Raw genomic sequence first — 13,764 nt, forward strand, 5'->3', positions numbered from 1 at the left:
GGTTTGTTTATTATTTGTATTGTATTGTTCCGGCAGTATGGGCCGAGGTATGGATATATGTATATCTGGATTTATATTGTCACCCCGTACAGGGGAGATGCTGCCGAAATTTCTTCTGGCAGGGACTACTGGGGCGTGACACGTACTGCGGAAGCTTCCACTGTCTCATCATAGATTTGCATATCTTGTTAAGGTATGATATCAGAGACACTTTTTTGACATCTTTTATGGGATGGTTGGAAAAACGTGTCTGTGCCTTGGAGAGCGTGCGCATTGCCCATTAGGGCACTATATAAAGGGGGTCTATGCATCGACGGAGGTAAGCGTTATTCACTATTCAAGCCTGTGCTTGCAGTTGCTTTGTTTTTTTTTTTTCCATCTTTCCAGTGACTAATTTGAGCGTCGGAGGGTCAACGCCGGGGACCCCTTCCCCTGGCTCGACACTGATGTTTCTTGTATTGTAGAGTAGAGCGGATTCTACACGCGGTCAACCCAGAAGTCATATCCAGCTAGTATTCTTCACGATTTTCAGACAGGATCAGTATGAATTCCATATCGTTTATATTAATATTTTAGTATCAATACGGTATATGTGATATATTGATATTAAATCTTATACTAATATCGAAAGATTCGGTATAATATTATATCGTAAAATTTTTAGTATACTAATAATATTGATATGATTCAGTATATTTGTGTCCATAAATATACTGAATTTTTATATTTTTTTCCCCTCTACGGTTGCCCAATATAGAATCATTAAAATTAATTTTTTTCCACCTTTAGTTTTAAGATTTAAGATTTAGACTAAATGAAATGATTTTTGAAAAAAGTAATTAGCATTAGGGGCTCATGAGTTATCGTAAATGGATGAAGATAACAAAACATATTCTCTATGTATAATTCGATTGATTCAATCGAATAAATGATGCATATTCTTTGAAAGTATTATGTTTATCGTATAAAATATTCTCACAAGTAATACTATCTCTTATGCCAACTCTTTTAAATTTATTTTTAAACAAATACAAATTATTATTTGACAGAATTTATTCTTACTATCCAAATAATAATTAAATTGAAATTAAATAATTAAAAAATTCAATTTATAGTTAAAAATACTTCCAAACCGAAATCGAGTTGAATTAATTACAATTCAATACAATATTTCGATCAAATCGCCAGCAGAAAAGCACCTCTCATATAAATTACTTTCGCAGAATACAAACTAAGATTTTTTTTTAATTTATTTTCTCTAGTAAAAAACAGTGTTCTATCGCCGGTCAAAATGTTCCTGTAGAGATTCTTTGATCCATAAATTATAGAACAGAAGATGATCCATTAATATAGACATTTGATTTGGATGAATCTTATCTATTTAAAAATGAAATCTATCTAAGAATCCCAGTAATGGAGCCCGTAACACATCCCCGCAGCTGGCCCCATGTGAGAGAGAGAGGTCTCCTTTGGTTTTACACTCGAGCTTGATCTTTTTCTTCTCCGTTTCCCCGCCGGATAGGCTAATTTAAACGGGTTTATCGGAAAAAATATCAAGGTCTAGGCCTCACCTCCGCGTGCATCGATCATGCCTTCGGTGGTCGGAGGGCGCCTCCCTCGACGCGCCGTCATGATCCCATCGATGACTTCGTTCAACGGTGCTTCTTGCTCCCAACGCCTCAAACCACTCGAGAAATGGACTCGGCGGGGTAATTTGACTCAATAGTACGATCGGGCCTCGGCGTTGCGAGTTATTGGATGTCCTTCTCCTTCTCTTTTCCAGTCGTTCACGGTCCTTTCCTTTTCTTTTTGACCTAAGAGACTCCTCAGATATTCTGCGTTTTTTTTTTTTTTTGCCTGTGTTGGTTTTCGTCGCCGGCTTCTGTCTTGGGGATTTGTCTTAGACGGTCCATCGTCTCTTCGGACTGAGGTAACTGATGATATCTGTCTTGTTTTCTACTTGTCTCTGAGAAAGATACCGTCTTTGTAGTTGTTTGCTTTCTTTCTTTTCGTGATCTATCTACTTCACTCCCTGCTATCGTTTAACTTATACTATCAGAAGGCTTCTTCCTGTAGTTAAATTTTAGGCCTTTCGTGATGTATACCATTTTGCCGTTTAATTGTAGTTGGTTGTTTAGACGGTTCTTATACTTTTATCAACAAAATCTATTACGTGTGTTTTGCTTTTGAGTCAGAAAAAAAAAACGATGACATTTTGCAAGGAGAGTTGGTTGCAGCGTCCAAAAGAAACCATGCATATTGGAATCATGGATATGGATTATTTCACAGTTACCATTTTTTTTTTTTTTTTTTGTTAAAAGATCAGTATTGGATTGCTCATTGTCAAGGTTCTAAAATTCGCTAGACGCTAGTCGGGCGGCGGACCAGCGCCTAGCGCCTAGGCCGCCTAGGCGGGGACTAGGCGGCGCTAGGCGGATTCCTCAGTATTCCTTGTTTCATGTGGACTGTGGATAATGTCATATACAAATCTAAATGTTGTCTTAAACAATTTCATAGCAATGGAGATCTAACTATGTATGCTGAAATAAATACATACTTTCCAATACCAGAAAATGAAAAACTATAAAAGAAAATTAATAGTTTTGTGCAAAGGAAATATACTAGACTTAGTAAATATGAGTTAAAAAAAAACAGTTAAACAATAGAACATGCAGTAAGTTATCATAATCATATAGCAAACAGTAGAACATTGGAAAATAGTAGCAATAGTTCAATTCAAGATTACAATGCATGGTGAATCAGTAACCAGTAACCACTAAGCAAAATATAATTGTTAAATAACGTAAATCATGTCTTAACAAAATGATTTCAAAATTACACAACTAATAATATCTCATAAACTCGTATTTATTCTGCTTCCTCTTCTCCATAATTTTCAATAACTTGTTCTTCATCGGACACAAACTCAATATCATTATTGTGATCCTCGTCTTCTTCTTCAGATTCAAAATCATCTTCATGAAGTTCTCTCACTCTAGAGCTTCTTCGGGGTTGTAGATTTTCATCCGCTCCACTTGCTTCATCAACCATTTGCCAAGTGAGCCCAGAACCTAGTTCAACTTCATCATCTTCCCCACCGTCCACAATCCAACCTTGTGCATTTGAAGCATCTTTTGCAAGAAGGACATCAACATTTCTTTCTTTTTCTCTTTTTTGTTTGTTCAACAATCTAGCATTAAATTGGACAAATACTAGATTGTTCAACCTGTTGGCATCCAACCTATTTCTTTTCTTTGTATGAATCTAAAAAAAAACAGAGAAAGTAAATATTATAGTTAGTACCTGAATATAGAGTAGACATTAAAAATTATAACTAATTTAATTAAAGAGTAGACTGAAAGTTTAAAACTTACTCCTTCAAATGTACTCCAATTTCTTTCACACCCAGATGAACTTGTAGTTAATGAAAGTATCCTCAATGCCACCCTTAGCAAGTTAGGTGTGTGAGCACCGTATGTACTCCACCATGCACATGGATCAAATGTATCATCATTTTTTTCACATGCTTTTGCTGCCAATGTTTTTCCAAACAACCCAGTCTTATTTCTATATTTTGGAAATTCCTTGTTAATAATTGTATCTTGTAGATCTAACTCATTGGCATGCAAAGTTTCCATGCATTCAAAAATTCCCATTGCGACCTCCTCATAAAGAGCAATATAACTATCTTTGTAGTAAAAATAAGGATTCAACAAAAAAGCAGTGGTATGCAATGATGTATCAAGTCTATCCTTCATTTTTGACTCAATAATGACTATGATAGGCTGATAATTTGATTCCACGTTATTCAGAGCCACCTTGATATCTTCTTTAGCTTGAAGTAGCTCCCCATATAGAAACCCCATCGATGGCTTTCTATCTCCATCTACCAATCGAAGAACTCTTACCAAAGGAGCAAATATTTTCAAACAAAGTGTCACACCATTCCAAAAACTCATGCTCATCACTGTAGAGTAAGCCAATTTTCCTTTGTTTGTTTTTGACCATTTACATTTCTCCCACATATCACTTGTAAACATGGCTCTTAAACTAGCTTTTTTTTCAATCAAACTTTGCAATGTGAGGAAATTTGATGCAAACCTGGTAACTCCTGGTCGGACTATGTCTCTCTTCTTCGTGAAACTTCTCATCAATGATAAAGTCTTATGGTGAGCATAGATGAAAATGGTAAAAGCCTTGGATTGCTCAATCACCTTTTTATATCGTGGAAGTTTGCCAATACTTTCAAGCATGAGATTAATAGTGTGAGTTGCACATGAACTCCAAAAGATCCCGGGTCATTTTTCTCTCATCAATTTAGCTGCAGCCATATTGTTGGTGGCATTGTCTGTTACAATCTGAACAATATTCTGAGCTCCTACTTGTTCAACACACTTGTCAACATACTCAAAAATAAGTTCAGCTGTATGTGCCTCTTCGGAAGACTCCTTAGATTCTAAAAATGTAGTACCCTCCTTGCAATTAACACATAAATTTAAGATGCTTCTTCTTTTTCTATCACTCCATGCATCTGTCATAATTGAGCACCCATTCTTTGCCCATTCTTCTTCATGTTTCTTCAGCAATTGTTTTGTTCTTTCAACTTCGACTTTCAATAGTGGCTCCCTAAGTTGATATTGAGTTGGAGGCTTGAATCCTGGTCCAAATTGACCCACTGCCTCCATTAGTTGCTTGAAGCTATCATTATCAACAGCATTGAATGAGATTCCATTTTCATAAACTCATCTCCCAACATATTGTTGAACTTGTTGAGTTCTCTCTTTGAAAAGAGCCTCATTTATATTTTTTTGGCGAAGTACTTTACTTCCACTGGAGCCTGCATTTTCTGGAGCTGTCACGCCCCAGAGGAGTCTCTGTCCGAAGAAATTTCGGCAGCATCTCCCCTGTACGGCGGACAATATGAAACTTTCTACATATCACATATACTTCAGCCACAAGCGGCTGGAATGATAACAAAAATAAAAACAAACACCACGCAGTGTATAGAGATATTCAGCCTCTGGCTGTCACAACCACGCAGTTAATAAAGATAATCAATAACAATAGGACTCTGACTCGAAATCCACCCTACTCCACTACACTCGTAAAGCTCAAATCCAACGAACTCACCTCTTCTGCCGTCCAGGCAGGCATATAGTAGAATAAAAACCAAACCATCCAAAAGACCATCAAACGGTAACAATCCGTACAATATCCATAAATAAAATCCAAAACAAAACTAAAACATAGTCTGATGGAAGAAAAACCAAAATAAAGCAAATAACAACCTAGTAGAGAGCTAGCTCTACGTGCAGATGGGGGCCAGCGACCCGGACAACCTCAACCTGAAAATATCAACAATGGAGGCGGGGTGAGTCCAACACTCAGCAGGTACAACTGATATGCATAATAAAACAAATAACAGACAACACTAATCATGCGTACAGTCTCCTGAATATGAGGAGGATAAATGCAACTGAAATGAAATCAGAAGATAACTGTACTGACCGGATCAAAGTATAAAGGTAACAGGTCGTCAGACCGAGTGAGTCATAATCCTGTATGCATGTCAATCAATGCATCCAAACAAATGCAGCATATAAGTGCAGCAATCACAAGCAAATAAAAATGCAATAAATGCATATGTCAACCCCATACTCTGAAATCAATGCTCCTGTGCAATGACAGAGTAAACGGGATGCTGTCGGAGTACTCCTGTCCTGTGACCCCAAATCATAAATGGGGGAGCTCAATGCTCTCATCTCCCGGTACACGATGACGGGGAGGATATCTCTGCCGGCTACCACGCTGAGTCTCCTGACCAACGGAGCCAAACAGCAGAACCGCCACACACCAGCCAGATATACAAACAGAGCGGAACTGACTGCCGGCTACCACGCTGAGTCACCTGACCAACGGAGCCAAACAGCAGAACCGCCACACACCAGCCAGATATACAAATCCATGGGTGATGTGTGCAGTACATGTAACTGGCGATGAGCTCAACCAAAGTAGAGCCGACAATCGCACAGCATGCAATCATGATGCATGATACTGAACATGGCAATCTCATGAATAACATGGCATGATCCATATAAATAGATACAAAGTGTGTACCACAAGAAGACGTATCAAATAGAAGGTACACAAATCAAAGAGGGTATCAAATAAACCCTAGGTCCAGAATATAACAGAGCATGTGGTTAGGTCACTACCTAAGGCATATGTGATCAGGTAGATAATATGCAGTGCAGAATAAATAAACAAACAACATGTACTAATCATGTAGTGACCAACCGAAATAAACAGGTAACACAATTACTGTTATATGTTAAACATATTATCATGCATATCAAAAGACATAAGTCAAAGTACCCGCCTCCGATAAAATGGTCCAAATCCGGACTCCGAGATACTCGTCTCGTATCAAACTCCTGTATCACAAATAGAAATATATTTTTATTTAGCTACAACTCTTCCAAATAGCTAAATAAAATCTCAAATCCTAACTTAGGGCAAACCCTAATCACATTACCCTCATTCTTCTCACACAAATTCATCTACACATGATCATCTAGCTAAAATAATCGAATTACACTATGATCTACAACTAAGACCAAAAACCAAATACCTTACCTTGATTCCTAGCACTGTTGCTGCTGAATGAATTTAAATGTCGTAACAGAAAGTCCACAGCACAGCCTTTCTTGGCTGGAATTCTTCACAAACAGAACAAGATGAGATCCGGCAAGATGATCACAAATCAAACCATGCATAATCTCTACTGACCTCTACAGAAAATGCACACTTCCTAAATTAAATCTCACACAACGAAAGATAGCAGCAAATCAAATTGATCAGGAGATACTGCTCACCTCACTGCTGTCTGGTTGAATCCGGCAGAACAAGTGTGCAAGCAGTTGATGCTGCCAGAAATAGAAACACTGCTGGAATCAAGAGGATTCACTAAACAACCACCAACTGGATTTCAATTCACTGTCCGAATCAAAAAGAGAGATCAAGAAGTCACGATTTCAACCAAACATTCCACCAGAAACCTCTATTCACATGGATCATCACTCACCTCAAAAGATCCCCAACCCCCCTCAATCGAAGCCACTTATGGCTCTGTGAACTGCTCGGGAAGGAGGAACAAAGGAATCGTTCGGCTGTGGAGATTCCAGGGCACTGCGTAGAGAAGGCCGTCGCTAAGGATGAGGAGGAAGATGAAAAGAGGCTTCGATCGGTGGCAGTGTTGCTCGACTAGGGCAGAGGAATCCTTGCGTTACTCCCTGCTCACCGGTGGCGATGCAGGCGCAGAGGAAGAAGAAGAAAATCGGGCAGAGGCTAGGGCTTCGATGTAGGCGAGACAGACTCGGCGGCGGTGGCTTCTGTGGACGGCGTCGGCAGAGGAGAGGGGGAAACCGCCGGTGCCGGCGGTTAGGGCAAAAAGGAAACTCGGCGCGAGGAGTGGGCTCGGGTGCGCGAGGGAGAAGAACAGAAACGGCGATTAATGAGGGATTTTCGGCGACAATGTAAATAAAAAGGAATAAGAAATAAAAAGGAAAAAGATTTATAAATATAATCTTCTCCTCTCTTAAATAGGGTAGCCTAAACAGGCTTTTCCGGGCCCCGTTCTGGTCCCCGTTAACTCGTCCATACGAGCTCCGAAAAATTTCCGAAAAATGTCCAAAAATTCCGGAAAATTTCCTTATTCATAATCGCCTATTTTCGGTATTTTACATTCTCCCCCACTAATAAAAATTTGGTCCCCAAATTTCGTTATCTACCATCAGCAAGTACTAACAACAGATATAGAGTATAATTGCAGACCGGTAAACTAAATCACATACACCATGTGAAGAGGTGGGGATATCGAGCTCGGATAGTATCCTCGAGCTCCCAAGTAGCCTCCCCGTCCGAGTGATGCTGCCATCCGACTTTAACCAGCCGGATAGTCTTGTTCCGCAACTGACGCTCCTTCCGGTCGAGAATCCGTACCGGAACCTCCTCATAAGAAATGTCCGGCTGAACTGGAACTGGAATATCAGCCAACACATGTGTCGGGTCAGGAATGTATCTCCGCAACATAGATACGTGGAATACATCGTGCACGCTTGACAGAGACGGTGGTAGTGTCAGTCGGTAAGCTACTGCTCCGATCCTCTCCAAGATCTCGAAAGGGCCAATGTATCGCGGAGCTAGCTTACCCCTGAGGCCAATCTCCTCACCTCTTTCGTGGGTGAAACTCGCAGAAATACCTGGTCGCAAATGAAGAACTCTAAGGGTCTCCGACTCCGGTCAGCATAACACTTCTAGCAGTCTTATGCCTCTGACATCCTCCGTCCGATAGTAAGGACCACTCTGCCTCGCTGAGCTCTATGAGGTCCCAACAACTGGGCATCTCGGATTCTCATCCTGATCTACGACTGAGTACTTATGGTAACAAGACTACCCTGCTCGGTCTGTCCCTGCTCCTCAAGGTCTAACACAGAGAAACCCTGAATCAAGTCTATAACCACCACTCGGTAGCAAGTTAAAGTCCCTCTGGACTTCTGGCTAAGTGCATCGGCAACCACATTAGCTTTTCCCGGGTGATAGCTAATGGTACACTCATAATCCTTCAGGAACTCCATCCATCTCCTCTGTCGAAGATTAAGTTCCTTCCAAGTAAAACAGATATTTAAGATTCGATGATCAGTGAGAATCTCAAGGTAATATCATACAGGTAATGCTGCCAAATCTTCAGGGCAAAAATAATAGCAGCCAACTCCAGATCATGAACTGAGTATTTTCTTCTCAGGCTCCCTCAACTATCGAGAAGCATATAAAAATACTCAACCGTGCTGCATCAGAACAGCACCCATACCCTGTAGAAACGCGTCGGTGTAGAGGACAAATCCGTCCTCTCCAGAAGGTAAAAACCAAAAATCGAAGCCGACAACAATCTTCGCTTCAGCTCCTAGAAGCTGATCTTGCAATCCTCAATCCAAGTAAACTTCACGCCTTTCATGGTCACGCGTGAAAGTAGCATAGCTATGTGGAAGAAACCCTCGACGAAAAGTCTGTAATATCCTGCGAGTCACAAAAAGACTGCGGATCTCCTACACTGATTTCGGCTGCTCCCAACGGTAACAACCTCTATCTCCTGTGGAACCACGGTACACTCCTACTGGTGACCGTGTGTCCCAAACATCATAACAAAAGACAATCCATACCAGCACTACTGATAATCACATATAGATGTTCTCGTCGAATCATCTCTAGATCTATCCAAAGGTAGTGTACGTGACTCACCTCGGATCCGTAATAGATCACAACATCGTCCACAACGATAATGGACACCTATCCAAACATCCTCGACATACCAGGATCATCGAGTCCCTGAAAACATCTAAGGCACTGTAAGCCTATATGGCAAAAACCAATACACATAATGTCCGTATCACAGACATTCCTATCCATAAGATCTCCAATAATAAATCGAAAAATCTGATCATCAATAACATAAATCACCAAAGAATAAATCCTCCAGGGTGAGAGCAACGCTCCATCACAGGAAACACCACATATGTGGGAGCAACGCTCTACCACAAGAAATCCTCAATATGTGGGAGCAACATTCCACCACAAGTAATCTGAAATATGTATCTGTAATAAATATAGGAACAATGCTCCACTACCAGCAATCCGTGATATGTGGGAGCAACACTCACCACAAAATAATACATAAGTACCCCAAGGCACCTAACTATCCAGCTAGAGGCTGTACAAGATCTCTCTACCACAATTCACTGTGGTTAGCCTAGGCTATAACAACCTAGTAACTAATCAAATTCATCATCAACTCTATCAGCATCCTAGTGGGTCATCCACTGATAGGAAAATTAATTGATGGGTTAATCCAACAAATGACATAATGCAGTCACTCCACATTCTGCATTCAGTATAAGTAGAATCATCATACTACTACCAATGTATACACCTAGCACACATGCTCACACAACATATGTATGATCAACAAAATCCTCCAATTATTATACACCAAACATACTCACAACTCAGGTATATTCAGTATGATACCTCCAACAATACATACCGAACACGTGTGCAAAATCAATGTAGGTAAAATCAACAATACACCTCAAACCACCCTCACATGACATATCTTCACCTATGCCAAGAGTATAACCAACATATACTTCCAATAAAGCATACTAAACTCAGGTGCACTCACATATCAAACATAATCCAAAAAGATACCTCAGATACCACATCAAACACATATGTACATATCACAACTCAGATTAAATCGACAAAATGCCTCCATCAAAACACCACCGATGTACTTATACTACATCTCGGATTTAATCAACAAGCTATCTTCAATAATACCTCCGGATACATACTCCGAACTACATATCTATAATCCACAAGGAGCCTTCAAACCATATCAGAACATGGATACATATACTACTTGCAAATGGACAGTCTACCACAGGACTCCTACAACCCAAAACAATCATGATATACATGCAACATAGACATGCAAAATCAGCATACCAGCTCAATCAAAGAGACCAACCTTATGCTACCAACACTCATGGGTTAACGGTATATCTAAACAAAATTCATGCATATGATCAAGCATGAATACATCAATCAAAAGCAACCCAAAATAGAGTAGTCTAATCATCCAGTAACAACCTTGCTATAGGTTCAAAGGAACTGGTATTGGACAAGAAAGATATACACACCATGGTATAACATTGCCAGTCAATGTTATACACTACCCAAGACTATATCAAATGGGAAAAATTTTATCATCATAAATCCAAATGTACTCTTCCAGTATACACTAGTAACAATTGTATCCCATAAGTGTTAAGCAATTAGCTCTACACTTCCTTACATCAGCGGGGTCACATCCCAAACACCCTCTAAATTAACCCACCAGGTATATACAATCCACGGTCAAAATCTTCATAGAATAGGATACATCGATCCTTTATAACTTATCCAAGCCGATAATGATATATGGCTAAATCAGTCATTTTCACATCAGTACAAAACATGTACTCAAATGTGCTCTAGATACATAACTAAGCACAAATAACCTAAAGGTTCAAACCTCTAAAAATAGAGTATGACAATCCACTACTGATCAACCAACAAAACTAAATCATTCATTTACTAACTAATCAAGAATACCTTAATCCTCCACAAGCAACTAAGGTATATCCAACCACATATGTGTACGACCCAAAGAAAAAGTCAAAATTTAAGAACATCACGACACTCTCATTTTCATCCTCAAAAACATCAGCCCACATAATATCAGATGAATAAGTCTCTACTCCCCATGAGGGCAAGTTAGTATTCAAAACATCAATCATTATTTATCCACATAGTCCAATTTCAGAGGAAGCATATATCAATTTTTTTTTTTTTTTATATATCCTGTTAACTATCCATAACCAACCAGGTTTATTAAAATCTCATAGGCACATTCAACCGTAAAACTCTCCAGCACCCAATTTATAATCTGATCACCAACCATAATCATCAAACCTGTGAATATCATAAATGACACTCACTATGTCACCATCAATGACAACCCAAATATAAATCATCAAAATAGTTATCCACTAATAGATCATCAAAACAAATATCTAGTATTTGATCATCAGACAACCACATAACATTTATCCTCTTAAATCATTAGAAATTAACATATCACAATACCTGATCTCACAATATCCCTCAACCTCAAACCATTCTCATCAATGATCAAACATGATAACTCCCCAATGACCAATTTCCATCGTATCGGGTACCCTAATATCCAAAAGATATGAGTATAAAAACTCTACTGGCTAAATCAACAGGAATATGTAGGTATCATCCATTATCCAGTTAACAATAGCAGAGGCTGGTATGTGCCTCCATCTCCTACTAGTAGTAACAGAAGCTAAAACTACTGATGGTATGATGTGAAAAATCACCAAAGACTATAATCCTTGATCTCTATTAAGGTCAACCATGCTCAATGGCTAACCCATCACATGTAATATGGGCTATAGCAATCAGACAGGTACTAAAGATAAAGTGCTAATACATGCCATAACTATCATAAAATAAACATCATACCTATTTGCCGTCTGGAGATGTTCCATCGCTGTCCAGTCCCCAACTTCTGACCTCAAAATTCCGAACGAGAAAATCGCCGGAAATCCATATAAATCCGAAACGGAAATCCAAACTCAATCGTAATGGAAAAATCCATGTCACTCAAACAACTACCCAGTTTGACTCGCAAACTTGGGCTAATCCAAAAATCCAGAATACCCAAAAAAAAAACAGGTATCCGATAAATCACCAGAACACCAAAAGCAGGTATCATAACCCGCTCTGATACCAAATAAATTGGTATCAGATAAATCTCAAAAATCCAACACACGGAAATCCAACAAGTATCGCCAACTTTGGCGCTCTGATACCAAATAAATTGGTATCAGGTTATCCCAAATGTCCACAATACGAAATCAAAGAATCGTAAAACTTATGCTCTGATACCAAATAAATTGGTATCAGATAAATCAACGAAAATCCAAAACACATAGCAAGTATCGTATACCTGCTCTGATACCACTAAATTTGTCACGCCCCAGAGGAGTCTCTGTCCGAAGAAATTTCGGCAGCATCTCCCCTGTACGGCGGACAATATGAAACTTTCTACATATCACATATACTTCAGCCACAAGCGGCTGGAATGATAACAAAAATAAAAACAAACACCACGCAGTGTATAGAGATATTCAGCCTCTGGCTGTCACAACCACGCAGTTAATAAAGATAATCAATAACAATAGGACTCTGACTCGAAATCCACCCTACTCCACTACACTCGTAAAGCTCAAATCCAACGAACTCACCTCTTCTGCCGTCCAGGCAGGCATATAGTAGAATAAAAACCAAACCATCCAAAAGACCATCAAACGGTAACAATCCGTACAATATCCATAAATAAAATCCAAAACAAAACTAAAACATAGTCTGATGGAAGAAAACCAAAATAAAGCAAATAACAACCTAGTAGAGAACTAGCTCTACGAGCGACTGGAACTTCTCCGGACAGCCTCAACCTGAAAATATCAACAATGGAGGCGGGGTGAGTCCAACACTCAGCAGGTACAACTGATATGCATAATAAAACAAATAACAGACAACACTAATCATGCGTACAGTCTCCTGAATATGAGGAGGATAAATGCAACTGAAATGAAATCAGAAGATAACTGTACTGACCGGATCAAAGTATAAAGGTAACAGGTCGTCAGACCGAGTGAGTCATAATCCTGTATGCATGTCAATCAATGCATCCAAACAAATGCAGCATATAAGTGCAGCAATCACAAGCAAATAAAAATGCAATAAATGCATATGTCAACCCCATACTCTGAAATCAATGCTCCTGTGCAATGACAGAGTAAACGGGATGCTATCGGAGTACTCCTGTCCTGTGACCCCAAATCATAAATGGGGAGCTCAATGCTCTCATCTCCCAGTATGACGGGGAGGATATCTCTGCCGGCTACCACGCTGAGTCCGACCAACGGAGCCAAACAAAGTCCACCATCTGCCGGCTACCAGCGCTACCTAAATGCCACGGAGCCAAGCAGGCGGGCGCCGGCTACCAGCCGAGTCACACGACCACGGAGCCAAGCAGAACCGCCACACACCACCGGATATACAAATCCATGG

This window comes from Zingiber officinale, chromosome 7A (assembly GCF_018446385.1).
Source record: "Zingiber officinale cultivar Zhangliang chromosome 7A, Zo_v1.1, whole genome shotgun sequence".
Classification (NCBI taxonomy): domain Eukaryota; kingdom Viridiplantae; phylum Streptophyta; class Magnoliopsida; order Zingiberales; family Zingiberaceae; genus Zingiber; species Zingiber officinale.